The sequence below is a fragment of the Anarhichas minor genome, unplaced genomic scaffold (assembly GCF_050575085.1).
Source record: "Anarhichas minor isolate MPS153535 unplaced genomic scaffold, ASM5057508v1 ptg000026l, whole genome shotgun sequence".
Taxonomy (NCBI): Eukaryota; Metazoa; Chordata; class Actinopteri; order Perciformes; family Anarhichadidae; genus Anarhichas; species Anarhichas minor.
The window spans coordinates 16835558-16863254 of NW_027466472.1; positions in this window are offsets into that span (position 1 = coordinate 16835558).

The window sequence follows — 27697 nt, forward strand, 5'->3', positions numbered from 1 at the left end:
TTGAAAGTTTGAGGGTCTTCGTTACCCATTACCGAACATGACGTCAGTAAACTGCATATTGCTGTGACCTTCCTGTTAGTGGCTGTTGGGAGTGGAGATGGTGAAAGAGGAATATTTTTGCTGCACTGTCCACAGCTCATTCTCAACAGGATTCTCATAGCTGCTGTTTGGAGTAAGATTCAATTTGATTTCTTAGTTTAAGCTAACAGGTCAGATCTAGAGGATCTAAATTGAGGTGTTTGTATCCAATGTTAACCGCACAATCGAGTGATCATCATTCCACTCACTTGAATAATATTCTGCGCACTTTTATTGCTGTATTGAGATTTTATTTTGTATTTTGCATTAGATTTGTCTGTGCGTCCTACCTAGCGATTCTAAAAACAGAGGACAAAAGAGACAGGGCCAATATTTACTTTTATCAATTTGAGATGGCTGCCATAAGCACTCCTCTATGAATAAAACTTAAATAGTACCTTAACTGTATATGCTTATTTTTTTAACTATGCCTAAAATCACATGCATGAGAATTGCAACATTCTATAATCTTAGCAAATTATTAAAAGTTTAAGTTTTTCTAGAGCGCACTTTTTTTTTTTTTTTTTGGGGGGGGGGGGGGGGGGGGGTTTCTTGACCAACTGTATAGCAGCCTTGAAACTTTGAGAAAGAGGAAAGTTTATATAGTTATCCGAGGCGACCACAACAACTGCCATGCACAGGTTCAACTTCATTTCCTGACTAGCAGCGAGATCGAATGTAAGCAACATGGTTCACAGTGAGCTTGTTTTATCTCGGCTGCAGGCTGCCATTCCTCTGTCAGGCGCTTGTAATTGCATTGAGTGTCAGAGGGGATGAGATGTGTCCTCGCAGTAGATGTGTCTAGACAGATGGACTGAGGATCTGCATTGACCTCCTGATGGTGACAGGCCATGATACCTCACACTATGCTGGCCTGACAACAAAGGAGCCTTCCACAGTGCAATAATCGGACATTCTGCCCAACAAGCTGTTACTGAGCTGCTCAGATAGCAACAAGCTGAGAGCATGACATACGGGACTGAGAAAAAGTACAGACTTCCTGGCACCACAGAAAGTTGACAAACAATAAGAAAGCATGACAAAACTCCTTCCTCTTAGGATAACTCTACTAAAGCCTTGGTCATTTTGGGATTGTCTTTCACCTTGTGAGTCGGACCATATTAACATGCAAGGTGTGCCAAGGTCTTAGTACGTAACCTTAAAGGTATGGCAGTTAGTCGATGCAAAATACTGAATAATTTATGGGAGGACAAATAAATTCCAGGCAACAACACAACACCAGACTCAGGGGCCGATTGGTTATTATCGTGAAGTTGGTCAGGAAACTTTGGTGCTGTTAAAAAGGGCAATGGCTGAATATCTTACTTGAGGAATTAGTATGGGTCTTGCCAGTGCATACAGAGGCCAAATCAATGTGTGGCAGGCAATGAATTTAAGCAGCAGTGAGAGGTAAAATACAGATATTATGAATGTCAGGATGCAATTTGATAAGGCTTTTATGTTATTTGTCTAAAAATCTATCAGGATTAGGGGTTGCTGCACTGACAGACTTTAAATCTGACATTTCCTCAAAAGTCCAGACCCTGTGAACTGTGCAAATCAACACAATTTAAAAGTGCTAAATTCGAAAATCAAAGCACATATCTAGTGACTCCCCACGCCTCTTAACATGGGCTCGCAGCTAACAGTGCTAACAGCGCAGACAGAGGCAACACTGCAGACAGAGCTGACCTGTATATCTGAGCGCGAACCAGAGTCTGGGCACTAAATCTCCGCAATGAGGCCATCGGTCGGCCGCCATGAGCTAGCCAGTTGTGCACGCTCACATGCAGCTAAAGCACACAAACACACTACTCCATTGTATCTTTACATAGGACATAGTTGTTTGCTGCTATTGTTAATGCTCTGGGTGTCATATAAAGAGCCTTTAACCTCCTTTCATGCATTTGTGTGGTGATGATCAGGCAGTTCATTTCATCATTGTTCAAATAAATCTATAAAATTCAGAGGAGCTCAGTTGAATTCTTTAAATGCATCATGAGATTATTTTGAGTGTGCTTGGCGTTGAAATGACAGTAAATTGACACATTGGGACCATGTAACACAGAAAGCTTTATATTAACTGTATTGTGTTACTGTACCGCACTGAAGGTAATTATCACAATCTCTCAACCAATCATGAGGCTTTTGTGCATTCAGTCAGGCCCGCTGGGATGAGCATCAGAAATGATTCACAACTTTCATGAGGTTTGACATTAAAGGCAACAGTCCATAGCCGTATTACAGGTATTGTGGCAAATGCATGTGCTTGATGTTGATCAGAAAGTACGGCTAATCATCTGATATGATCATAATAATATTAATGATGATAAAACTCAGAAAGATGTCACTGTCAGTAACGGCTCCTGCATACAGTAGCAACTCGTGTTTATCTTGAAGAACAACTAACAGATGCCTTTAAGGGACTTTCACTTGAGGCATCTCCTTACCATCTGCTACATCACGGCTAACACATTAATACCCACTGTGAGAACACTGAAGAACCACATCAAACGCCTTTCACTCATAGCTATGACAATTACACTTAGGGCAAACATTTAAATTCATTCAGCCGACAAAAAAACGAACTTTTGGAAAGTTAGATATTCACAAAGGTGTAAAATTAGAAACACTTCTGCTTTGCTTCGGTCAGCCGACATCATCCGTTCTTTGATGCTTTTTACTAACGTGAGATGAATTTGAAATAGTTTGGTAGTTCCACATCAAATAACAGCACATCTGGTATTTAATATCTAGGTTTCGTATTAACACTGTCAATTTCATCCTGTAAGAATATATACTACGCAGACATACAGAAAAAAAAATCTCAATTCAAATGACTGGTGAAGCAGAAAATGTTCCCTCTGCGATAAGCTCTTTGGAATACGTGAGTGACAGATATCCGCAGCATGGGCCTTCCCTACAGACGTCTGCACACACACGCGCACGCGCACACGCACACACACACACACACACACACACACACACACACACACACACACACACACACACAGAGAGACACCACCACCATCACCACATCACTACTCAGACAACTGGAACACAGGACAGCAGTTATCCAATACTGAAGACACCGGTGCCCCACAATCATTACCTCCTGCTACAATGACTGCAATGGTAAAAATGGAAAATAAGTCACACCATGAAATAAGTGCTTTTAAACAAGAAAGTCTGAAATTGGGATGTACCAATACGGCTTTTCAGTCCTGATACCAATGTCAAAATTGTATATATATATATATATATAAAATTGTTGATTGTTAAAATAATAAATCATATTATCAACAGCAACTTGGTGAAAAATCTTCAAAATAAACTGGAACAGTTCAAGTGTTAACCTTTTAATGCAGCAACAAATTGGTCAAAACTTAAATAGGAATTAAAATTCCAGCATATAATGTATTAATTGAATTGATCTGCCCCATTGTCGCTGATACCCAATCCGGCTATTTGAGTCAGTATCGGCCCGATATCCAATATCAGTGCTTCCCTGTCTAAAATAATAAGCTTGTATTCTGGTTCCTGACCTTGTCATCTGGTTTCATCTGAAGAGTATCTGATTCCACGTCATTCTCAACAGATGTGGAATGTGTTCAGTGTGGGTTTATTAAAGGCATAAATTCAGATTTATGTGTGGAATCACATTCCTAAAACAGATGCAGACAGACATCTAGTTTTATCTTCATGCAATTTAGTTTTGAATATCAGAGTGTCTCAGATATTGAAGAAAAAGAGCTTGATAGCGCCGATAGGGCTGAATAGTTCTGATAGTAAAAGAAGAGTTTAGCCTGTGCATGCATTCATAAAAAGATGGCAAACAGAATTTATGACGTTAATTAAGACACTGACATTTTTAAACACTGAGAAGCCTATTGTTTATAAACAACAGCAGCCATTGTCAGAGCAGCCTTTCACTACTTTTTATTTGGCTCGTGCTGCTACTGTCTGCTGTTAGGTCTAGATAATGATTTGTAGATTTAACAGGCCACACACTGATACAGAGAGAAACTACTCCTGTGCATTATTTCTAACAACCTGACTACTGTTCACTGCACGGAGAATCGGCACCAATGCACTGCACAAAATGTCAAAATCCAGGTTCATGCAAAAACAAAGATGGCAGAGTGTGCTTTGTAAACTGATGTAGACCTAAATGCATCTGAAATTTTAAAAAAATTACTAAATGCTTTCAGTCAAAAGTCCTACTCAAGCTGAACTTTTTAACTCCAAACTTTGGAAGCTTTCAGTAATTTGTGAAAGGACAAAACGAAATGCCAAGGTCCACAGATGCCATACTGAGCCCAGAGCGCCAACAACCATGGCTGAATGTTGAAATGAATGTGGAAGTGCCTTAAGATGCAGCTCCCTGATGGCTGCTAGATGCTGGCTCTGAATAAAACTGTTTTGAAGTGAATTGGAAAACTTCCAACTTCTCTCTAGAAATACAAAGTCAACTGTTTTTTGCAGCAGAAGTTAGGCTCTGAATAGCTAATGTCACTTCTTCTAATGCATCTCCTTTTCTGTTCAGAAGGTATTAATGTAAAGAGAGTGGTATGTTTGAGGTTGTGTTTGCTTAGCTGACAGGTGTCTCTTGCTATTACACACAGCTGTGGTGGCTCACCTCAATATCTACCTGGCGTGACCTCTGTTCAAGTAAAATCACACCAAAATCACGGATGGTACATTTTGCCGGACCCTAGTCCATTAGCATTCATTTGTTTTGTCCAACCAACAGTCTAAAACCCAAAGATATTCAATTTTAAATAATATAAAGACTTAGAAATGCAAAAGATCTTTGTATTTGAGAAGCAGCAAAGGGTGGCATATATGTTGCTTTACACATCCCTTCAGAGAACCATTGATCATGTCACATATGCTGCATGCATTGTTTTTCCTCCAGTCTATGTACTGAGCTTGCATGCGTCCTAAAGCTGCATGACCCAGGCATAAAACCCAACAGTAAACCCAACAACCACTACACCTGGAAAAACACTGTAGTTTGACTAGATTGTGGCCAAATCTCAAAGTGCTCACTCAACTTCCTGGTCAAGTGATTTTTTAAGCAACAGCCACGGGCTCGTGGGGCTGTACAGAGGATGAGATACTGCTGCCCCACCTCCTCCTGCAGTAAACATCTCAAGACATCACAATCACAGACTTGCTGCTTGCTTTACCAAAGAGTGTCTGAAAACCTGTCTGAGAGCTCACTCAGGTATAGCAGAAGGCCCAGCAGTGCCTCAATGCAAATCACCTCCGCACATTGGCAGCTCTTTTGTTGTTATCTCCTCTGATACAGTACGTCAAGTTCATTTAGGGTTCTCAGAGAAGCCCGGCCAGAAAGCATTTACATTCCAGGATCCTGAAAGTGCCATATTGGCATAGACTCCTCACAGCCAAGCTTTGCCTTTGAGTATTAGCATATGATTCATCACTTAAAACAGACTATCGCCCCTTTTCTATCATTTATTCTCTTTCCTGTGCTACTCTGCAAGCCTTCAGACACATTTCTAACGAGTCCCTCCTCAGCCCAGAGAGATTGTTATTGCTGGAATTTGCTGAGCATATACAAGAAACAAATTCCCTCTTCTATACTAATAAGAGGCAGGAAGGAAAACATAAATAACAGCCACAGCCCACTGTGAAAATATTCGGTTCAGTTTCACTTTGAACCCGTAATACAAAAGGGTCAATTACAGAGAGATAATCCATAACTAATTTACTTGATTGATGGTCTAATTATGCCTGTTTATGTCATGCTTGATAATTCACTCTTTGATAAGCATAAGCACCCTCTTCAAACTCAGAGCAGTGGCAATAATGAGGATACGGACATGGGTATTGCTTGGAGCTTTTCTGCGACCCTCAATAGAGTTTATATGCTGCATATGAGCTGGTTTAAATCTTAGACGGTCTGTGTCTCGCATAAGGATTAACAAACATTTCCAATGAGGATCCTTTTGGTTTGGTTACTAAAGAGTTGTGATCTAGATCCTTACTGGCCGACACATGTGTTGATACCCACATGTATGTGATAAGCTAATATTGGCCGATAATAAAGGCTCTGCTTTGTCTCAGCTGTAAACATCCATTCTGTCCCCCTCCTGCTCTCCAGCGTCTTTAGAGTGTTTCAGTAATGCAAAACTTGCAATTTAATTATTCTCGTTGCCATATTTTCTGATGCAATTACTGTTTTTAATTTTCAACATTCATTTCATCTCTCTCGCTCTATTTTGATCCATCTCACCAATCAAAACAATGCAATACCTGCAACCCATGCATGAGCAGAAGTGAGCCCTGTAGGACTCGCAAGTTTATGTGCAATTTACAAGTGACAATTATTTGTGAAATGTGAAGCTGTGGGTGTAAGCAGTGCACGCAAATCTCCATCATGACTCGGTACCCAGGTAAACAGCATTTCCTGTGCTGCTGCAATGAGATGTCATTCAAACTGACAAAAGACACATGAACACAGATTAATGACACCTCCTGTTTTTCTGTATGTGATCGGCTGTATTGGCATGAGTGTTAATTAACAGAGTGGGTTGGATGAGACAGAAAGTGGGCATCTTGAATTAACAAAAACACGATGAGGCCGGTATTTTCAGATCGATCCATTCTGGAGAGCATTTTCAAAATAAAACTCAAGTTTGAAGAACGTCTGAAGAATGCTGTGTGAATAATTTACTTTAATGGAGAGACAACTTTTTCTAGCTTGGTGTGTGGATGTGATCTAATCCTCTGGCACATATTACAAACAGAAGCTATAAGGTGAAGGGTACTAATGTTACGATTATATAAATAGATCCAAATAGCACCTTTCATCAGTCTAGGATACAATTAAGAAAGCAGATAACTTGATCATCACTGTCTTCAAGGGGATAAGAATACTTCCTTACTCATGAAATATCATCCTAATTATGATTATTATTACTTTGAATCCTCACATCTAGGCCTACCATGCATTTTTGATAGAGTGCGAGCGAAAACGGCAAGCAACAGGCACCCCACTGTAATCTCTTGTGAATGCAGGCCAATTACGTAACTGCTGAACACAAACAGGCCTTTAAGGCTGCTACTGTGCAGCTTTTCAGACGGAGCAAGTCGGAGCGAAAAGCACTTAAGCACCCTGGTTTTAAGAATAATGTAACAATTGTGAAGGTTATGACTATTTCTGGGATCCGTTTGCCACCATATATAACAGACTGTTTTTCCTTGCATGTTCAGGGTTTCTCACTTAACTGTGAGATAGTTCCCCAAGCGAATCAATAAGAAACTAAATTCCCCACATGCACCACGTGGAAGGCCAGTGTAAAGGTATGACAGGATCAGGAAGTTATTGAAAACTTCACCACCCCCCCCCCCCCCATTTCAGTCTTCGGCACTTCCAGGGGGTCAAACATCTACTTGTGTGAAGATATGAGACAATACGTAGATGTGCTCCATCTTCAGAATTGACTTTTCTGCAAATGTCTCAACTCTAATTTGGAAACAATTCTCCAGAAAGTGTTCTTTAATCAAGTGACAAAATCCCCTTCACAGTGACAACTGAAAGAAAGTCACTGGAGAGTGCATTACTGTAAATGTATTTAAAAAACGCGGGGCGCTTCTAGGTAAATCTGTTTATCTTTAAAGTTTCTGATGGAGGATGGATGGAAGGAAAGGTGTAACGTGATAACTTGCCAAGAGATTATGAAAATAAATCCTTCCCACCAGCATCCTTAAGGATACAGTAAAGGAAATACATGCTTGATTTGATTATCATGTAACCTGAAGAAAAATTTGACCACCCCACATTGAAGGAGTGTACCGGAATTGCACTTCACACTGTGAAGTGCAATTCCGATACAAGTGGGCAAAAGAAGAGGATTTGTTAGGTTTAATGCAAAACATCTTCTTCAGTTCCTATGTGTCACATGGAGAGGGGCTACCTTTAAATATGAATTAAATGTCACGGTTATTTTCTTAGCTTGGTATATAAATAATTTCATGTGTATATTAAATAAACAAATGGAACCAATTTCCTGTATAGCGGAGGACAAAAGATTGCTGGAAGCTTCCATACGGTGCTATAGTATGTACACATAATCAAGGCTGATGAAAGCAGCAGACTGCAGCTCTTACGGGGGTGGTGTTTGGTTCAGGCCGGGGAAATAAGTGTAAATGAAGGGATAATATAACAAAGAAAAAAAACAAGTCATAAAAAATAGCTTCGGGAATGAATGCAACGCCAAAAAATTGATTCATTAGCAGTTTCAAATGTTGCTTGGACATGCATGCCGTCTCTCTCTCATGCCCAAACTTAGTGACTGTATTTCATCTGATAAGGGAAAAGCCTTGAGTCACTATTTAAGAACATTAAAGTGCGGCATTTTTTCAAAAAGAAACACATCACAGATAGTGTGCTGCTGACTAAGCAGTCGAGTCCTTGATTAAACTCAAAGCCCTTGCCACATTCAAAAACTAAAGCAGGAAACAACACGCCAATGAGGCATCTGTTCGTGCACATAAGTCCCTGAATAATTATGGACTCTCTATTAGCTCAATCAAAAGTGATGATCACATGTAATTCACACCAAATAACAAGAAATACCACATCAATACATACAAAATGTGTTGTAATGAAAAGCGATTGGTAATCGTGTATAATGTGGCCTTGTCCTCGCAGAAAATGCATTCAAATTCGTTTTTTTTCACAAGACCTCTCCATTTTCAAAGACAAGACCTTAAAGCGCTGATTAATATCATGTACAAAATGAATTGTTTTGATAGTATATGAAAAGGTTGAAAAAGGTCGCCTCTAAATTAGATATGCCCGTTGTGATTAATCTCGTGCGGTATCATCATGTACAACCCAGCACTCACGAGACCTGCTACATTTAACTCAATGTGGTGTATAAATTTAGAAATCATACTGTACTTACAAGAAATTAATTTGCATGAATTACACTGACATTACATATGGGTTCTGTCAATTGGACGTGGAGGGGGAAAAAGTCATGAGGTAAAAGTGGCTTTTAAGTTTGTGATTTCATGTCATCTATGGCACTTCCAGACAGCCCCAATCGACTGTTTTTCAAGGTGTAAGGTACATTAAATGTACGCAATGATTAAACAATCTATCAACTTTACCACTTTTGCCGTTATAGTCTCCCACACCCGTCACCTTCGTTAATGCTATACATGTAAATGTGGAGGGAAGAAAAGCACAGTTGTATTTTCCTCATCCTTCCTATTCGGGGGGGCTTTGCTGCAGCTCTGTGCTTTTTGATATTATCAGCATACCCACTATACTGTCTATTCAAACATGTCAACCATAAGAGGTTCACTTTAAAGTAAATTTTTATTTAAATGCAAATTAGCAGTCTAACCAGTCTTTACAGCTTCTTACAGCTCTACGTCTCCAATTACTGAAAGACAGAGTTCTGCATTCAAATACATCAAATCTCAATATGAATTGCATATATCCTATTCATTGAAACACTGATTTGGTCAGTATAACATGAAGGTAAGAAGACCATGAAGTCAAAATAATGGTACAGTGAGTTATTCAACGGAACTGCATGTTGGTTCCAGCAGAAATGTGATTGTTGTCTGTTATAAGGCGGAAATATTAAGCCAATTATTGGGAACGATTCTAAGAGATGCACTTTTTGACTTCATGACAGCATATTGCAGGGGCGATTTCCATGAACATAATGTTCCCTCATAAAATGTCACATCATTATCCGGCATATCAAACAACAGGAAGCTCTGTGTGCTGCAGGATGAGGTCAATATTATGATGTTGCATTTGAGCACTTTCTGCTTTTGGAAACATTTTTGCATTATTCCCTGCACTGTAATGCAATTAACAAGGACAGTACCTTGAAATACAGATATGTGGTATGAACGTTTGTGAAAGAAGTCTTGAATGGCCAAAATATATACTCTTTTCTAAATAATACGCTCTGTGAGGTTTACAAGCAATATTAATCTGATCTATGGCTGAATTGGCGTTATACAAGCGCTGGTCACTAAAGACCAGAAAATGTGTTGTAAAGATGTATTAAGTAACATACACTGAAGGGTGAAACACATCTGCATACTAATGATAATGTATTATGTATAAATATATTGTGAATATATGTGGAACAGGCAAAGTTTAGAAAAATATGTCTTTACACACATGTTTTAAGTGAGTATAACATTTACAAATAATGTAAAGTATTTCCTACAGCTTGCTTAAATTTCTCTTTTAGGTTTTTTTTATTCTTTTATTTTATTATTGTATTTGCCACTTGAGCTTTGTAGGTCAGTCTTAACAATGATAACAACTCCGCAACATAAGGAAAAATGGAACGCAATGTAAAAGGGGATTTCTTTAGGAATTATATGACTAACGAGAATTGTGATAAGATTGTAATACAACAATTATTAATATTATTATTATCTGGGTTTGAAGTCGTGTTGGAATGTTAAACTTTCAATCTGTGAGCCTCAATAAAGCGTAGGCAACTCATCAGATGTGTACCAGCTTTAAACCATTTTCTGAGGTAACTCTTGTCTCATATTGAATAAATGACATCGGGTTATAGTTTCAGTGTTACTACTGAATGTGGAAATCCCACTGGAGCCTGTCAATCTGGGATACATTTGACAAAGACTTTGTAGAGCTAAGAATATCTTGAAAACCCATATTTCTTATTACTGCTCCTGCGTTGTCATTGGCAAAAGAGTAAGTACTTCAGGATCAGCCCATTGCAGTGTTCGAGAAAAACATCTTAAAATATCCTGATTGTGTTTCACTGATTGTGTTTGGAAAGTGAAGAAAGTAGAGCACAGAAAATGGTTTAAAGTCAGACACAATTACAAGTATCATCAGTTATAGTTGCACTGTGCACATTAATGCTTTTTTCATGTGATAAATCCAAGTGATGAAACATACGGTTTTCCATTTCCTTGTCGCTCTTTAGATACATTAAAGATTTGTCACCAAACAAACGACCAGCAGGGTTTTCCCTGCCATTAAGACTTGGACATTGCACGTTTTTGTTAACAGAGCCAGAGAGTCCATTATATTTATTGTTTCGGTTGTGTGGTTTTATTTTATGTATGTGTTATTCTAATATTTTTTCACAATCCAATTCCAATGTCTTAATATTCCTAAAAAATAAATGTCATTGCTCTTTGAAAGGGTGTACATTATTATGCATTCATATGATCAATATATCTGTGACAATTCGGACAGTCACAATACATTTTTTAAGACAATATATCATCCAAATAAAGTAATTGTTGCAGGCCTACCGACGCACTCATGCAATCACACACACTGCGCTGGAGGCAGTGCATCTTCAAGTTCCAACAACTCCTCTGACTCTTTGCCAACAACAAAACATTATTCTGAGACACTGAGGCCTGGGATGCACCTGGCTTTTTAAAGGGACTTTTGTAATCATATGCGTTGGATCGGAACTCAGCTGTGTCCGCATATTTGTGTCCACACTGACACCTCCATGCGCCCTGCCTGATCGGTTAGTGGCCGGATATATATATATATATCATGATCATAGGAGCAGCTGCACAACGGAGAAAAACACATTTAATATCCCGTTAATTCTACACAGTAAAAGTTGCCAATTACTTTTGTTGCTTACTCTTCCTCCCTGCTGTATTACTAGACTTGTTTTATTGAAGAATAGTCACCAACAAAGCGTCACTAATTTGGTGCTAAACACATTTTCCTGTAAAATATTCACAATAAAAGTCAACCATTGTCTTGTTATTTAAAACCCTTTATTTCGAAGCAGCAAAATCAGGGTTTTGTTGGCTTTGCTTGTTTGCCTGTTAGTTTACCATCACCTCGCTCCACCTACCTTATTTACACATTGAGATCCAATCAAAGTGCAGACAAAATCAAGATAAGCAAAACGCTAACCCAGGGGTGAAATGCAAAGACCTGTGATCAGATGTCATTCTCCAGATAACATATCCAAATGCAGATGTTATTGTTAACAAGGTTAGAGAGAGTTTAGTTGTGGCACTGCTGCATCCAGTTTGCATTATGTTCAGTTGAGCACAAGGTTACATCAATAATGTAAGCTTGACTCCAGTCCCTGTGATGTTATCCAGGTGTCACATGCACAGACGACGACACACGCACACAAACAGACACAAGTATGCGCTGATGTAGACGTCAACCCATGCAAACATGCGTCTCCTCTCTCTGTCCATGTCATGTTCATTCAATCAGCAGAGCAACAAATGTGGTGATTGTTCAAACATTACAATGAATTTATTTTTGTTGTTATTTTACAAACTTTGTTATTCAGGCATTTCGAATATTATTACATTATTATTGTATTTCTTGTTTATTTATTTATTGGATTATTGTGACATGATTCTGTGATGTAATGGTTGTCATATTTTCCTCCAAGAAAAACATTTGCAAAATATTTAATATATTTTCACACAGAAGAACACCTTATAATTCACTTTGTATCACAAAGGACTTGGAGTCTTCAGAAACCTTGTTGATATGAAGCAAACCGTCAGACTGTAGATTGGTAATCCCTGGTTGAGTCATATCAGTGCTTCAAAACCAGCATCGCAGAATTGGTTGGTGTGTACCACAAAAAGCAATCGTGTCCAGAGAGACCACATCTACATCAAGCTACCTCACACAGAGATTGTTCAATCAGGACTCAATCTATAGATGCAGAAAAACTCCATACATTGTGTTTCCCTTTAGAAGGAAGAGGATAGGATTTTGAATAGTGTCCAAGCTCTGCAACTCCTTGGTGGTTTTCTAGTGACCAATTTGTTATATCAAAGCAACCACATCCTTCATAAACATCCTACTCATGTCCAAGGCTCACAGACCTATGGGCCATGTGTTGCTGTGTTGTCTAGAAACATAAGCGACAGTAGATCCTAAAAGCACCTTCAGTACCACATTTTTGGTTTCTAGACGCCTCCGTTTTGTGAGTAATGTGTTAAAACTCCAATTGGTTAATATTTTGGTAAACTTACCTTATTGGAAAATAGAAATTCAAAATGATATGTTCCACAATAATCCTGAATTTGCCCTGAACATGGCACTTTAACACTCCACAACCACAGATGTAGTCAGTATATCTGAACATAGTTTCCTTCAGGTTGAGAACACACTGACAAATTGCATTACACTTTTAGAGACATCTGCCATTTGGCCATTGTAACTAAACTACAGCCTCCACAAAACACAGTCTTCATGAATCTGTGAAAATGCCAAACAAGTATTTTTCCACAGCACAAAAGCCTCCTGCAAGTATGCGTCCATTTGAAAAGTGACTGTTGGCAGCTTTCCACCGCCAGTCCATATGGTCCCTGTATTTATGGGGTGATGAGGCCTGCTTCTAGGGTTCAGAGTGGTCATTATCTGGGGGATGCTACAGCTCCAGTAGTTAAGGTCACCTGGAACACACCAGGTGTGAGTCCTCACACTCCTGGAGTACTGGAGGATACTAAATGTGTAATCATCTCTGAGCCCACAAAAGACAGGGTCTATCCAGACTGGTCATTATAAGAGCTTATTGTAGGGTCCATCCTGGCTTTATTTCCTGCTATTTCAGCAGCACAATCCAAAATAGCACATCTTTTCCTATGGCATTTTCTAACAAAGTTCATACTGAGAGTAAAACTAGTGTCTGCTCTTCTCATTGGTCCCACTGTTTCCACTTTCCTATATCTGAAACCAAAACGTTTCTGACCGAATATCATACTTCTCTTTATTTTCATTTTAAAGAATTGATCTGAAACACAAACAAAATCTATGTCGTAGATAAATGTAAACAAAATAAAATGGTGATTATCAGTGATTAAGAGAAAAGCTCCAACAAAGGTAAGGTATATGCCAAAAAAAGAAATCAGGAGCTGAAATGTTAGTTACATATTGTTACTCCAGATTCCATGAAAATAGGCGTAGTCCTCTAAGAGCAGTCACTTGCGGGTTTGAAAGATTTCCGTCATGCCCTTGTGCAGACTGACTTGAGAAGAAACTGCCCTTTAGAGGAAAGTGCGGGACCCTGAAAAGGACACCCGTTCCCCATATCCAGTTCTGGTAAATGAGGTAACAGTGGGGAATGACTGGTCTGTGGCTCCTGCTGATAGACGTCTCAACTTAAGAGGTCACGAACAGGTACAGGTTGTATTGCTAGCATCATGATGCCGCTCACAATCTGCTGCCGTTTTTATGATGCCCAGCAGGTCCTGAAAAAAGCGGCTTAGTGGTGGTTAGATGATGCGGAAAAGGAGAAAGCCACTGCTGCAGGGCTCCTGACCAAGGTGGGGAAAGACGGGAATGCGGGGCTTTGTATCCCTCATTGTCATCAGTCTATAGTGAGGCTGAAAGACAGGAAGAGAACCCACTATGGCAGAGGCTGAGCCAGCAGACTTGTGCCCATCACAATGGTCCTCATCTGGGTTCTCAAGAAAGTCGCAGGTGAAGATGTCCAGCTCTTCTGCCTGTAAGGTATCCTGACAATCTACCCAGCTGTCATCTCTGCCAACTTCAACTTGAAGTGCCATAAGGGCCTCCAATTGTCGCCGCAGCCCCTCCACAGGCAACCGAGCAAAGACCTGGGGCAAAAACCTGGGGCAAAGACCTGGGAGGGGCAGCCGGCAAGGTAAGCACTAGCCTGACATGGACAAGGCATCTTTTGCAGTTGGGATGAAGGTTCAACAACCCGGCAGCTGGTACACATACGGACATCGCTAGACCTCTTCATCTTCTTTACTTCTTCACTGCACTTGACAAAAAAATTGGGAGCAGAACTATGGTTCCACATAGTGGTGCAACAGATCATAAAACTCACGGTTCGGATCGGATCACGGATTAGAGTTGTGGATCGTATCGGCACAAAAGAAGGGAACAAATTAAACTTTTCGAGAGCCCTGATCACATTTTTTCCCATCGTCCCAAAAATCACTTCAACCGCTCTGTAGTCAGTGTGAACCATAAAAAATTCTAAGTGTTATCCTTTTACTTTGTTATAGTAATTCATAGCGTTTTTGTCTTCATAAAAACACACAATTCAAATTCTAAGGAAAGAAAATATTGTATTTTTATTGATTAAAACAAATCTTGTCATTAGTAGTTTTAATGATGTATTATAAGCTGCTTAGTGCTATTGTTATCAAGGCATAATTCCCTTTCTAATATCTATTTATGTTGTTGTGAAAACATCTCCTTCAAACAACTGGATTTATTCAAGTTTCTCACCAACACTACATTTTACGAGATTAAATATGAACACATCATGATGACGTCATAATTTACCTTCACCTACTTATTTCCTCTGAACAGAGCCTGACCGCATCATAATATAACCTTTGTTCGTTGGCCATTACCGATGCTGCCAACTTTACTAGTTCTCCTCCTGTTGATTCAAACACAGATCGGTTGTTTACAAAGGTCGCATTATCAGAGATCGGCAACTAGAAAGCATGAATGCCGATATCCTGATTGCATATTTGACTGAATATTGGCGGATAACGATCGTCAGTAAAACTTTATTTCACACTGTGATGGTTAACGTTAAACTGTAAATAATCCGTGGTTCACATGGGTGCGGAACTGTGAGGTGGGATCTGTACGGATCACGGATCGGCAATGGTCCGTTACACCATCGCACGGCTGTTATATGTCGCAAGTGCAGATGAAAGCGAGGGAGGTGCATAGCACAAGGGCGCATCTTCACGACTTTGCATGCACACCAGGATAAACCCAATAGGGACAGCTCTTAGAAGGCAACGCCTATACAATGTAGAATGTTTAGTTGATTAATAAATCTGATGGACACTATTTCACCTTTTTGTCATATTTATTACTAAGCAATCGATCATTGAGAAAATAATCTGCAAGTAAAACATTTCAAAAATAATCTTGTTAGCCTTACTTTGCATAAATAATACAATTCTTTGCAATTTAAAAGTCCTCAATGACAATATTTTACAATTTATGCCTCAACCAACAGAGGGCAGTAACCCGGCTGATGACGGGTGCTGATAACTGATCAAATTGAATGTTGAATGTACAAGAGTAAGGGCGAGACAACCCTGTTACAAACACCATAGCAGAATATGACACAAAGAGACACTTAATAAGTTAAACTTAACCATTTTGATGCCTTTTTAAATTATTTACAAATTTGATCCCATTAGAGAAAAATCAACAGATTTGAGTATGTGCATTTATATTAGTAAGCTTTTCTAGTTCAACACAGTCCATGTTGTCACAGGCATCGAGCATCGCTTGTTTCTATAAGCTCTGACCTTCACTATTCCGTTTCTTCTTTTATTCCCCATATTGGGTTTGGAACTTCTTTGGGTATTTTGACTTCAAGCTCTGCTCACAGTCACTTTTAAAGGTGTAATTGCAAAAAGAAAAAGTGATTTGCCATGAAAACCATTTGCTAAAACCAGGGACACCTGGAGATGTTTCATTTAAAAACAGGGTCACTTACCTCATAGTCTTTATAATGTAAATGAAAGACCCTATAACGCATTGATGATAATGCCTGTTCAACAATTATACGGCAACAAAAAACCATTTAATCAATGCATGTACTTAAAGCCAAATATTTGTTTAAATATCAGAAGGTATAGTTAGCATATGCAAACTGTCAGTGACTAAGCAATTAAAGAAATGAACTGCACAGGATACACTTTTTACTACAGTGGCCATTATAAATTAAACTCATCTGCACCCTTTATTCTTTTTTTCAGGGCACGTAGTAGGTCCAGTGTATCATTATGAACCGTATAGTCCACTTCAAAGGGTGTTAGTCAGACTAAATGTTCCCCAAAGACTAAGACTGTTGAGCATGAGGCTGCAATTCATAACTCCACTGCGGACGCAATTATAGTCAGGGGAAATCACACTTCTGCTGCAGTGAATTTTGGGAAATCTGGGGGAAAAAAATAATCTTTTCTCCTATAGATGGTGATATTGTAAACAGTCTCAAGTGGAATCCTTACATCTGCTATGGGACTACTATTCTTACCTCTAAACACCTTTGCGTCGCTAACTTTTTCCATATTTGTAGTGCTTATATTAACAATAATTTGACATATATTTTTTCGCTGTACTCTTCAAGAAAGGTCACACCATATGAAGCTAATGGATTTATACTATTTTTGACTCTACTGAAGACACAAACTGTGTCAAAAGTTTTTTCATTGCACTTAAAAGTAATTTTAAAAAAGCAGTTTGCTCCAGCTTCACAACACTGGAACAAAATGTGCAAGACATCATGCTGTATGATGACTGCACCTTCATTCTCAGAGCGGTTACTTAACTTGCACACCTGCGGTTCAGAGGCACCGTTCATGCCTGCCAAAATAAACCACACTGAAACAATAATGCTCCAGGGTTTGAATAAAATGCTCCAAACATCCAAACTCGGTGTGAACACACCCTCAGAATGTCACGCTCATGCAGCAAGTCAGCAGGTGGTGAAACACTTCCCATAAAGACAACTCCCAATGCACTGTAGTCTCTATGAAGAGGAGGTCATCTATCTTCGCTAATTGTAATGCTCCTCTGAACACAGGGAACTCACTGAAATCTGGATTCATGCTTAATTCCCCTAAACATCTTTTAAGCTGTCTTTCCTCGCATAAATCTGAGGAAAGACAGTGTGCTACGTTATCTCACATGTAATGGTTTAACCATTATTTTAAAACTGCATTAACCCCTTTTACATTCCCCAGTCACAGCAGGAGAAGGAAATGGCAGATTACATTACACCTACTTCTCTCTGCTGTTTCCAGTTTGTGTGCCTTCCTGCTTCGCACCTTCTCTTCCTTTCCCCCTCTTGCTCTCAGCTTAGCAGATTTAAGGCTTTTTTTTTTCCCCCAGCAAAGCATGCTCTCTGGCTCCGAGCACTGGCATCCCTTGCATCGGTATGCAGCTCCCGTTCAGACTGCTGATCCCTCTTTATGAGGACATGAGTTTCAATGCTTTTATCCCCCACCTTCCCCTGCAAATATGCCTGCATTCAGCATCTACACTCCAGCTTTAGAGACCCGTGGGAAGCCTTTAAAGAGGAAGTCAATAAAAGGGTATAAACATGCATGAGCTTAAGTTTGTGCTTTTTGTGTCTTTATTCCGAAGTTGGCTTTTAAGGATGGCAATGGAGAACACAATCATATTTTGTTACACTGAAGCGAAATGTGTTAATGTTTCTGCTTTTGCATTGCATCTATTAACACAGAATTTCTTCACTAGTTAGGGGACATTTTTACATTAAGGACCTTTTCTGTGATATTGATTGCATGTTGAAATCAATTTAAAACATTACCCTTGCGATTAACATTTGTATAAGCATTAGCAGATCTGGTTAAAATATGCAATGAGAATATGCAATTCATTGCATAACTGATCTGCACAGCATGTCATTAATTATAGTAGACATTGTGCACCAGGTACTTATCTGCAGTCCTCATCCTGTAAAGCAGTGCACATTTTAAAGTTGATATTATACTATAGGCTACTCAGCATGATCGGGATGTGTGTTTGGCACACAAGCTTTAGTCCATCCATATATATGTGGTTACCAAGAGAGAGCTACCATCGAGGCGCAACTGGAGAGCAGCCATGTTGCATGTGTAAAATGCTCCTAGGTTGTTGGATTTTTATTTTGTTGCTCCAACATCAACAATAATAAGAGGCAAAACATTACTAACATACAGCAGAGAACGTTTCTTGAAAAACTGTCAGGGACTGGTTGCATAATGCAACTGTAAAGATGCAGAGATTCAGTTGAATGTTCTACTGCCGTCAGACAGCGAATGCAGTGGGAATTAGTCTACTGATAACTACAAGCAAGTTTGCTCAATAAAATTGTCAAATTTAATTGTTGTAAGAAAACAAACTGTTGGAGTGGTGCATTTTTTTCTGGATGCTCTCAGGCACATAAACAGTCACCTTACTTATTTTGCAATGATAACATCACTGTGGAATAGAGGGGGGAAAAAAGAAAAGCACATGGGAAAATGTCAATGTCAATATTGCCAGACTTGAAGACACTTTTAATTAGCCTCCTCTTTGTTAAGTTTATAGTATGTGCTCTTTAAGTTGCCGTTTTTCCGAACGTTCCTGCGGGTTTCCATACAAGTTTAGAAACCTTAAAGTCTGAAGAGAACTGGAGACACGAAATTGCCTCACGACATGAATGTTATCGTCTGTCTGTCTATGATGGCCTCTGCGGTGGACAGGTGCACCTGCTTGCATTCTGCAAAATATATGCCCGGATAGGCTAGAGCTCCTTATAACCCTGAGAGGGATTCAGCCAGCTGAGAATATGAATGGGTTTTATTTGTGCCTCCCTTCTCTTTCACAAGTCAAATCTGTCCGTTTTCCTTTCCATCGTTTTTATTTATTTTCAGGGTCTTTAATTTTGCATTATGCACAAACCATATCAAATCATACAGCCATAAAATGCTAAACATTAACTCGTAATAGATAACTACATTTGCCATGATGTGCTACTTACAAGTCTATGAAAATGCGTGGCTTATTCCAGCAAGCTATCAAATTTCCAAAGACAGTCCAACAGAGTCTCCTTTATCTGGAGCTCAGACGTCCAGCCTCACTGCTCGACTGAAGGGGCTTTATGAGCGCAGCGACCCAGTGATGCAAAATCCTATTGACTGTGAGACTGATGGAATTTTTGTGTTACACATAAAAATAGAAACATTTAAAGCCAGCGGCCAGCGAGTACATAAACACATTACAACAACCTATTTACAATATCAACGTTGAGCATATCATTATGCACCAACTCTGAATACTCATTACACAAGAAGCATTTTCCAAGGCTTGACCAAAGCTGCCTTCTCACTGAGGACTCCTGTTCCTTAATACTGAAGCGTTGTTCAAACAAAACGACAGAGAGGAAAGGTTGTGTGAACTGAATGCACATTTAAATATCTGAAAAAAGAAAGGCTCCTCGGCGTATTGGCCTTATTGAGGCTTTGTTTGTGCACTTGCAAAAGGCCCTGACCTACGTAACGCAACACAAGTACAGTCACTTCTAGTCAGGCTGCCAGGTGATGGGCTGCAGTGGGATACCTCAGATAGTCAATCACTCTTTCTGGGAACCTCCCAAAAAACAGAAGCAGAAAATGACATATAGAGCAATCAGATAATGATGGTACCCAATTGTTCACGGTTAAGAATCTGCACTTTACCCCTCTCTCACTGTCATAAAGCAAACTTGCGTTTTTTGTTTTTTTCTCAGCAGAATGAGGACCACTTCTGCGATAATTATCAGAAAAGCTCAACAGAAAACATAAAGGCTATGTGACATCCACTCTGAAAAAAAAAAATAAAAAGACTAAAACAGATTACATGCCCGCTGGGTCAGGGAATGGTGTACGGCTGTCATTTCTGAACAAAAAAATATTAACTTTGTTCATAAAGACTGCAGCAAGAGGAGAAAAGGGAGATCATCACACAGGCTAAATGAGATTCAGAGGCTCATCCATTGTCGGGCACAAAGCCCACTTCAACAGAGATGAGGGCCAAGAGAGATTGGTAAAGGTCAACACTGCAAACGGGCATAAAATGAAGTATAGGCTTCATTTCGGGCAAAATACTGAAAGTATAAGGAATGCATAAACCTCTCACTGTACATACGCCTACCACCTTTCCAACAGCACAGACGAATGCCATTCATCAAATGTTCAATCAGAAATGTTATATATAAAATGTATAGAACTTTATTTCATTAGGTATTATTTTTATCCCTACATTTGTGTAGTGTAGTGCTCTGAAATGCATCAGAATATATATCATACACCATAAGCAGATTCACAATTAGCAGCATTATAAATGACTTAATAAAAAACTACTTTGCTTTAATAATCCGCCTCCGTTCACAGCTGGTTATAATCAATGTGGTTGCAAACAGAAATACAAAATCCTACCTCAACTATGAAGTCAGTTCCACACAGGTATAAAACTTGAAACATACAGCAGTCTCCTTGTGTTGTAAATAGAGTATCTGCTGCTTGATGACTTGACAAATGAAATACTTGGCTTTCAGCTTCGGCAGCTAGTCGTTCATGTTAAGATTGAGTTTTGTATTGACTCAGCTGTCCCGAGACCATCGGAACACATGTAAATTCTGTTCTACGGGAGATTTCCCTTTTAAGATGTGTGAACGCAGGTGCCTCTTCAGGAGCCTGAGATTGATGTAAGCACTGCTTTAACTACTTTTCAGTGTGACCAATCGTGGCTTTAAACGTATCATGAGTATCTTGAGACAGGCTTTCCTGGAAGTAGAAAAATCTCTTCACCTCTTTTGCTCAAACTCGGGTCAAAATAATCTTTAGTACTATAATTGCCCTTACAGTCTATCGGCTTCATTGCTAAGCCTATACCCACTCGGAGGGGCCATGGCGTGTAAAAGCGCTATGACAAAGAGCATAGCGAAGAGAGACTGACAGCACGCGACTTGGTTGGTGAAGCAAGCAGCTAATCTTTAAGCCCGTTCCTCACTTGTCTGAGCACATTTGCCTCTGGCTTGAGGCTTATCCCTGCAGATGTATATCTGTCAACAGAAGGCAAGCGGGGCAGCAGCGGCTCTTTCGGAGCACATTTGTCCCCTTTACTGGATTATTCATTTGCAGTGGTATACAGAACAGCACCAGAGCCAGCACTTGGCAGCTGGGAGACGCTCTGCAGGGTTAAGCTAACCCTGAGCACTGAGCAACGGGTATCCTTGACTGTAAAGCACCTTCCTCTGCCATACCTTCCCTTCAGCTCCGCCGGGTTGTTCCTGCTGCCTGATTATTCCAATCCACGGGAGATGCGCCCGTGCATACATCTCAAGGGCTACATCCCCAAATTGTCATATATTGTGAGAGACACAGGGAGTGTCTCTCACAATATATGACAATTTGGGGCTCGCTCTCGCTTGGGTCCAACATGTTTTAATTTCGAGAGATGTTCGATACACCCCGATCCAAGCTGGAAATTCTATTGTGACATAAATCCTGTACTACTCAAAATAACAAATGGACTGTGCAGGTAGGACACTACTTCACATCTATGTCCACAGTCCCAGTGTTGTGAAAGCTGCTGCTGGAATCCTCACTCTATACTCTACTGTATAATAAGCTGGTTTCTGCCCCAGACAACTGTAGGCTGTCCAAGAAAGCTAAAAGGAGACACTTTGATGCTTGATTTTAATCCTGGCCCTCTGAAATTCTGAAAACACAATATTTTGTTTTTCTACACAATCAATATTTTACACTATTGTTAGGCTGGTGGAAGCTGATTGGATTGTGATACGTACTACTCAGAATCCTAACCATATGCATACAGACCAGAAAGTGTTAAAATTCATGTACATTCAATGTATTTTGTTCTTATCGGTTGGCATATCCATCCCGGTGAATGCAAATGAAAACATTTAAATAATGGAAAGCGTTGTATGATGTGTTATGTGTGCATTAATGTGCATGCACTTACTGTGCATACTTGTTTATGAAAGAGCTTTGGATTTAAATTCTAGGCAATGTTTCAAACGTTGCCTTTCTGCTGAAGCATTTTTAGTTGCTTGATTATGATTCAATGACAAATACAATTTTCCACATGCAGGTGCTATTTTTTGAAAATGTATATGGTTTTGAGGATCATCAATTTGTCCAGTGGTCCAGCAAATGTGGAGTGGCATTTCTGACATGTTTTGAGATGCTTTCAATGTAACTTTTTAATAATAATTCTATAACTTTGTCAAACTATTTATCTCATATAATCACACAAGGTTGTAGGGATGACATGATATCCTGTTCTACCGGTCTCATTAATTTCACAAATCCAATCTAGTAATCACGGTCGTAGTCTTAACCCTCAGAAATGGATGGGTCTACTTTTGGGCCAATATTTGAAGGAGATATCAAACGTTTTACAAGGCACTTTTGCATTTTTAATGACTTGCCTCAATTCCCTCCTTAATCAGGGAAGACATTTTTTCATTTACATTATGAGAGAATTATTCATCCTCAAGCCAACCTCCTTGTCTCTCTTTGTCTGCGGTTTTGATATCTGTGGTTTTGATACCAGATTAAATGCTGTTAGAAAAAAAAAAAAGGCCAGACACTTTCATTTATTCTACGCGTTGCCCTCATTACTGCCCCCACACGTTATGGTCAAACACACACCAACGCAAAAACGTCACCTGCAGGTTGTACACGCCAAAATGTCTGACGAGATAAGAAATGATGAAAGGCTCCGTGCTCAAACAAAAGACAAGTTCCCTTGGCGGTATGGGAGCTTTTTGGGCTCTGTGAGAAGAAAAGTGATGAAACACTTGTGTGGAAGGAATGTCAGACCAAACCAGAGAAGCTGCGACCAACAAAGAAACACACCGACGATAAAACGTACATGTCTGGCGTAACCAGCCCACAGGTAAAGAGACCAAGTATAGCCGCACCACATGGCTAATTAGCATTAATAGCTGGCTTGCCACCTAAACTGTTACCTAGCTCTGACAAGTCTGTCAGGTGTCAGCTGCCTTTTGGTGAAACATGTTTGTGTGATGACTCTGGTGCAGTGATTCAACAACACCTCACGGAGTGGCATAAGTTATTACTGGTGCACATACGGACATAGCAGGGCCTCACACTCAGAGCTTGAGCACAAGGCAGGACGCACAATAGAGAGGAGGACAATAGATTTACACTAACTCTACATAAGAATAAATCTATTCTGTCACTACAGCATATTAAACATTTAGGCAGCGTAGTACTCCATAGGCGGCTGCAGCTATAGATAAGAGTCCAGCAATGCATTTAAACAAAATACTAATGGTGTAGTTGTTCCAAGAGGGATGAGCCTGCATGAAAGGACTCACAGCATTATGGAGCATGAACAGAGCTGCTGAGGCTGAGGTCTTGTCCACAGTATCACTGCAGTGTGTGATGCGGCGCACTGCAATTTAACTGTCGATTAGGCTGTGATGGCGCGGAGGACGCATGAACCGCTTTACCTTCGCCGACGAGGTTATGTCTTCAGCCCCATTTGTTGGTTTGTTGTCTGTTAGCAGGCACGACATCTCAAACATTCATTCGACAGATTGTAATGGAATTTGCTCAGAGGTGAAGCCATGGCCTGAGCAAGATCTAGATGCACGTCAGCAGTTTGTTAAATGGGCTTGTTAACACCGCAAGATAGGGAATTCTTAGAATATTCGCCACAGACTACCTACTACTCCCAAACTGCTCTTTAAATGAAAACAATCTGGCACATGTATTCAATCATTCCCCACCTCTGTGTATTTTGCAGCAGATCCTAATCCCAATGCAGATGAAACATGTATTTTTTTACCATTTTAATAACAAATTTGGAGTGCAGCCTTGTTGGAGGTGTGTGCTCTCCAGGAGCTTTCTCCACAGACTTTTGGCACACTGCCCTGGGCGCTCCTAGTTCATGTGTCTAAACTTAAGCCACATAGTATAAATAATTAAAGTAGCCCTTGAAGTGGGCAGTATCTTAGTAGAGCTTTTGGACAAGATGATAAAACCCTCTATGTGCCCTGTTCTCTCTGGCAGGATGTCATGAACCCAAATCTGTTGCAAAATGGGCTAGCATTCTGTTGTCCACTTCTACTCAACACTGTTGTGTTAGCTCTTGATGCTAATGGTATTATTGCAACAAATGCTCGTCCTTCAAGCTTTTGAGCTTTTGCTGTACACGTTGCAGAATTGATAGATGGAATCTAAAGCATAGTTTTAGCACAGACCTCTGATACAGCTAAATGTTGAAACAGCAATATAATGCGGTCATTTATCACTAAAAGAGATAAAGATGGTGAAGTGATTAGTTGATTAGTTCAGCCATAAACTACTGTAAGAGCAAATCACTTCAAGCCTGCAATGGTACACTCTCATTTTAAAGTCAAGATTTGCAGCTGAACATTTTTTCATGTTTGATTTATTATTCTGGATTTAACTTCAGTCTATAAAACTGAGATAGAGCATCCAGGGCAGCCCACATCAAACCTTAAATAATCATACTAGTGAAGTTCCATATCGCCCTTTAACTATAACTCACTTGCAGAATATTACTTCCAACCATTTTCCAAAGCATCCAAGCAGTTTCAATTGTTTCCATTCATTTCAGCATAGCTTTAAAATCCTCCTGCAGAACCGTAACCTTAACATAGGTAATCCGGGTAACTGACCATGAAGTCCATCTACAGTTTTTTGTTCTTCTTGTGTGGTAATGCTCTGTAAGGAGCCCCTCCTTACAGAGCATTACCACATTGTTTGCATGTGCTCACGCTCTGCTGACAAACAACAACCTGGTAATGCAAGATCCTACCACATTCACATTACCATCCTTAAATATCATTGATATTTACTTTGCATTACCTTACTAAATAACCCATCAATGCAATTCTTATTGGAGGCCAATTATCTCTCATATCCCAGATAACGGAGTATCATTGAATGCACCATCTAAAAGGTTTTCAAAGTGAGTTCCAGGTATCTGCAAGTTCATTTTCATACAATGCTGACATGGTCAGACACAAAGGGCTGCCTGAATGTTAGCAAATCATCTAAAACAAAACCATGCATGATCATTTAACCCTAACCACAATCCACTCCACAGGAGGGGTGTTTTTCTGAAAAGCAGTTTTCCTGAAAACTGCTTTTAAACTGTGTGCACACTGTGTTCCTTCTGTCGCAGAGCAAGCAAAACACAATGCTTATCTTACTTTTGTCAGAGGGCATGGCGCCAGCTGAATGTGTCATCAGGCCACAGCTGGATATATAGCCACTTGATGACATCTCAAGTTTGACAACTCGCTGGGATTGAACAAATGTGTGGGGTCAAAACTTGCCGCAGGGAAAGACGGCCAAAAGCAAAATAATAATCACAATGAACTAACTAATTAACTCATTAGATTCATCAGCTGTTTAGGATTAACACTCGGATCACAGGTCACTGTCAGTATCATCTTCTATTGTCTCCTCCCTACAGTCCTCTGAATAAGCAGTGACAAAGACAAATCTTCCCCCTGCTGTCATCTAGGACAGAATCTAGTGGAATTGGACTCAGTATATTTTTCTTTGTTTGCTTAGATTTGGGAGTCCCTGCCATACCCCTCTGCTGTAGGCGTTATGTATCTGCGCACTGGTCGCCTACAGGGCGGTGGCTGCGCAAGCATGTCCAAGAGCGGGACGGTGTGTGGGGAGTTGAGGGAGTTGTCGACACTGACGCCTGGCTGCAGAGCTGCATTACGCGAATCTTACCTGCGTCTATTCCCAGCCGCCCGAACTTTGAATGAGCGACTACATGGCTTGCGCGGTCAGTAGGCTAATGCGTATAGCCTGGAGAACGCGTCCGCGCGCGCACTTAAAAACACGGTGCGCAAACTGGCCGCGCTGGAGACAAAAGCTCAACTCAAACGCAGCCACGGCTGTATCGGAGACTTATTGTCCCCTCTGCAAAGTCACTGATGTTATGAGTGAAATGACTTTAAAAAAGGCGCAGAGAAACCCGACAGTACGACTTAAAAACGATTCAGTCAATGACACCGCTCTCACAACAAACAAGACGCACGGCACCAGCTGCTGTAACCTTTCGTGCATCCCTGTGTCAGCTTCAGGGGACAGCACTGGACGAACGAACATACAGGATGAGAGTGAAAGGCGACTCATCTACAGCCGGATGTTTTATTTGTCACTTACTACCAAAGGGAGAGCAACATCCAAGTTGTCTCCGATACAAAAAAAAAAAAACTTGTGCAGCCGCATTCTGCTTTTCATTGCACCGCACAATTCAACTTCCAGGCATTCCAGCACACAACGACAGCCGTCCTCCGGCCAAAACTGCTGCGCAAACGCACATCATTTGTAAAAATAAGGGAAATCAACTCTCTGTCTACTGTGTACTTGAACTCACGTGTGACATGAGCACATATGGGCTTTAGGCTACACTTAACGCAAGCCGCCACCTCCAAGCACCACGCCCGTCTCTATACAGCAACATCCAGCGCTCACCTTTAAAGACGCTTGCACAGAGGCTGTAAAGGATGAAGATCAAGTGCCGCTTGACAATCATATTCTTCTCTTTTCCTTCACAATTCTACTACGTCGACACTCCACTCCCGTTCGTCTCTGTCTCTCTCTCTCTCTTTCTTGCTGTCTCTTCTCCTCGGGATGGACTTATCCAGGTAAACGGCGCAGTTTCGGACTGAACGGAGTCACATTGATGAACTCTGCCTTTTCCAGAGAAGTCCCTGTGTATTTTTTGTTTCGCAGATCCTGGGGGGCTGTGATGACTGTAGTCTAGCAGGACGGCAGAGATGCTCGTCGGCAAAGTGCAGCTCCTGCCTCCCTTTATTGCCTTTCTCTTTGACTCGCTGCAGAGAGCAAGAGTCCCGCCCACGCTTTTTGACTAATGAAGACGCTTCACCAATGGAGAACACCTAGAAATAGTTCTGATCTGTGGCAAACTGTCGAAACAATTACACCGTGTCACATACGGGTTACTTTCTTACAGCAATTTCGAGAGGGTACATCAGTAATCCTCTGATGAGTTTTGGAAGGATAATTTAGCAAA